This window comes from Mesoplodon mirus (genome assembly GCF_964341445.2).
Source record: "Mesoplodon mirus genome assembly, chromosome: 11".
Lineage (NCBI taxonomy): Eukaryota > Metazoa > Chordata > Mammalia > Artiodactyla > Ziphiidae > Mesoplodon > Mesoplodon mirus.
Window position 1 is genome coordinate 20,418,850 of NC_138987.1, and position 4,201 is coordinate 20,423,050.

The following is a 4,201-nucleotide window of genomic DNA, read 5'->3' on the forward strand; positions in this document are numbered from 1 at the left end:
CACTGTTTGTAACTTTTCCTGTTGTTGAGTGGGAATTAGTCTTCTGGTAGCTTCTTTTTCATCCTACAAGTGATTGAAAGAGCAATTTCAATAGGTCTGAAACAAGTCTTAATCTATTTTTGTTGTGCGTGATGGCAGAAGAGAGCCCTCAATATTCTTTACATCACTGTTGTGGATAGTACTTTATAGAGTACTTTTTTTTCTTAAGGTGCTTTCTGTGTAGTACATGGTATTTTTCTTACCCTCTCATCTGAGAGGGAGGCTGAGATAGTTCACACACATGCACACACACGACCCTAATCCTTACAAGTTAGATCTTATTATTCCCATTTTACAGGTGAGGAAACAGGTTAAACAACTTCAAAATCACCCAACTAGAAAGTGACTACATTGGCATTTAGAACTCAAGAGTTCCCAAAGGATGAATGCCTGGGCTTTAAATCTTTGCTCTGTAATACACTGCATGTCAGGTCAAATGGATTATCTGTAAGATAAGGTAAGAAGGTAAGATCACAGAACTTGTTTTGGAGCTGGAATCAGTCTTGCAGTCTTTTGGTTCTGTTTGTACTTGCTTGTCTAGCCTACTGGATGTCACTGGCTTGAAAGTATAAATTTGGCTTATTCTCCCCAGAGGGCTTGCAGACAGTGATGCCTGTTTGATCCTTTGACTTAAAAAGAACTGGTTGGTATCTTTAGGATGCTATGGATAGCATACTGCTCCAAAACTGGGCTATGCCTCTAGTTTGAGATGATTTCACTCTAGGATTTCCAGTTTGCTTGCTTTAAGACATAGTATAAAACCCAGTTCTTTCCTTAAGCCTGGCCAGTTCTGATGGAGCCCAGTGCTAAAACAAAAGAACATGGTCTTTTCCCCAAAGGATTAGGGAGAGTAGTTAGGTACAAGGATACGTAGCCCCATCTTCAAATGGACAGGATTTTTGCTAGATATTGTTAATAAGTCACTTTTAGTTTATAGATGGGAAGGGTCAGGAATAACAGTAAAAAACAAAGGCCTTAATTTTCTAATACATCCTAAACTCCAAACTCCACCGAGATGGTTTAAGTACACATCAAAGCCCAAATCTTGAATCCCTAAAGGAACAGAAAGAAATCACAGTTCTCTGAATTCTCTTTCCCATCAGCCTCACCTGCCCACACTTCAGACCTTTCTGAATTCTCCAACTACAGACTGATGGCAGACTTCGGCTCCACTCATCCAAAGCTTTCCGTTTTGATCAGTTTAAATCCCTATGAGGCAACTGCCATCAGAAGGCTAGGTATTGTGAGCTCACACGGGCTGTGGGGGAGGGGTGAGCTGGCCTGTGGAGAGCCCCATCTCGAGGAGCTGGTCACTCAGCTTCAAACAAATCTGCATCACACTGGGGGTTTCCACCCCTTTTCTCTGTCAATGATCCCCATTTGTCCCCAGGGCCTGGGGTTTCAGGTCCTGGTGAGCCATTCTCATTTATCTTCCTTTGTTTTCAACCTGCATTCTGCCCTAACCATCAACAATTATCATTTATTCTGTAACTTTTAGTTTGGTGGTGAATGCTGAGGCTTTGCTAGCCTTTCAGTTCTGTCATTCAGGCTTTTTCTAAAGAACAAGGTCTCAAACGTCAATTCCTTGATCTGTCTCTGGCTGAGGTAGTCAGCATTGGAGGGGGTTTCTGAGTCCAAATTTCTGCTTGAATTTTCTTTGGTGTCATAAAGAGTGGGAAAAAAGTCATTTTTCAGTGGTTCTGAATTTCCCTCCCTCTCTCTCTCTCTCATCTCTGAAACCTCTTTGAGAATCTTTCTGTCCTCAGAAAAATGCACAATTTTAGAGGTTCACAGACCTTCTCATACCCATGAGTGTACCATCTCCAAGTTAGGAACCTGTCTGCCCTAGTGTCCTTCTAGAGTCACATGGGCTCTGATCTAACATGAAGGAATAAGTAGTGAATGTGGCTTTTGAGAAACAGTAAACTGATTTCCTCCCACTTTTCCATAATTTCCATGGGCATTTTTAGGCTCATATGTTTGAAATTCTTGGAACACTGTGCACTGTGGCATGGGAAAGACAATTTATTTCCAATTTGCTATTATATTTTTTTACAACTTCAATACCAACACTTTTTCATAACCTTTTTTTTTTAGCATCTTTATTGGAGTATAATTGCTTTACAATGGTGTGTCAGTTTCTGCTTTATAACAAAGTGAATCAGCTATACATGTACATATATCCCCATATCTCCTTCCTCTTGGGTCTCCCTCACACCCTCCCTATCCCACCCCTCTAGGTGGTCACAAAGCACCGAGCTGATCTCCCTGTGCTATGCGGCTGCTTCCCACTAGCTATCTGTTTTACATTTGGTAGTGTATATATGTCCATGCCACTCTCTCACTTCGTCCCAGCTTACCCTTCCCCCTCCTCATGTCCTCAAATCCATTCTCTACGTCTGCGTCTTTATTCCTGTTTTCATAACCTTTTTTAGGGGAAATGAAGCTCTGAAATTTCCCCGTCCATTGCAAGTGACAGTAAGGTGACCTCTAGTGGACTCTAATGGTAATTACCGGGACATTCTGGAATAAGGAGCCATCATTGCTGGTGGAGGGGCGGACCACTGAAATTAGAGCAGCTAATTCAACTACCTAGTGCTTGAAGTTCAGTTGGATGTACAGTCATCTTCAAGGCCAAGGCTGGGACAGGTGAGGGAGGTACATTCGAATGAAGCAAGTTTCATCACTGGTTAAAAGAGGCTTCAAGAGACCTTGAGTTTCCTGGAACTAACATTTCTCTAAAGGACCAAGGATTAGGTTATGACCAACCCACCGGATTGATTTTAGGGAAAAGAAATTTTCTCTTTGAAATAATAAACAGTGAGAGGAATTTGAAGTCATAATAGACCTTGTAGGCAAAGAGAAGGTAAGTATTCCACAATTTATGTTCTGTTTTGAGTGCTGGGACATGTTGGTAGGGGGAAGAGAAGGAAACAAACGTTTAAAAAATTCCAACTCAGGGCTAAATAGTCTCTCAATCTCCCAGTCTCTGTCTTTCTCACCCTCACCCTTTACCTTTTATCCAGCCTTACTCAACAACCAAAACAAGGCAAAGCTTTGTTCACAGTCATTCCCCAGGGCCTACTCTGGCCCCTTTTCTGGCTCTAGGTCATGTTACCTGCCCACTGGACCTGCTTGACCTTGGTTACTTGCTTTGCTCCTTAGAAGTCCTTAAGAGTGTTTATTGGACTTACCTCTCAGGATATGCCCACTCCTGCTTGCTCTGGGGAGGATACGCTGCCCCAACTCTGTTCATGAGGACTCAAGCCGTGGCAGCAGCTGGCCCACTCATGGTGGGGAACAGCTGGTTTGTACATTTGGTTTGGGCCTTTTGTCTATCAGTTATCCCTTCTGCCCTTGCCCCCTCTAACCTGGTATTTAGTCTTGTACCCGTGAGCCTGTTTCTCAAGTCACCATCCCCTGGCTTTGGTCCCATGTTTAACACCTAGATCTCATCTAACTCTGTAGGGCTCAGGCTTCTCTAGTTAGGGCTGACCTTTTTGGAACCCTGCTATGATGGGATATATATTGTGTCTTCCGGATAGTATGATCATAGGTTAATAATGTTTTCTCAAAGGGAAAGAAAAACTCAATATCTACTATTATTCTCTTGATCAGCATTTAAAGATACTATTAAACCAGGCTCTGTCATACGTTTAAATTCGAATGCCTTTTTCTGACGTTTAATATAAGAACATAGAGACTTATTCTTAACTTACAGAATACTTGTAAAGTCTAAATAATGTGTTAAAAAAAACCCAGAATACAGAAGTTATGTGTGAATTTCCTGTCATGCTAAATTATTATAAACATTTGCCTGCTTGGTTCAGAATTATTATCTCATCTCTTGTCTATCCAGCTGCAGCAAGACCCCTCAAGAAAACCATGTTTATAGCTGGAGTCATTCATGAACTTAACAATAAGAATCAATGATCCTGTTCAGTGAATAACAGCTCAGACGGTGCTCATAACATGAACAGGCTCTGGAGCTGACATACAAGAGGAGTTCAGAGGTTAGTGGATGTGAATGGTTTAATGAAAGATGACATGTCACAAAACACTTCAAGTCCAGCTGGTGGTATAAGAATCCATCTGGGAATTAAGCTCATCAGGAGTATAAAAACTGGGTTTGTTTAGGTTTGCCATGATTGAATGAATCTAA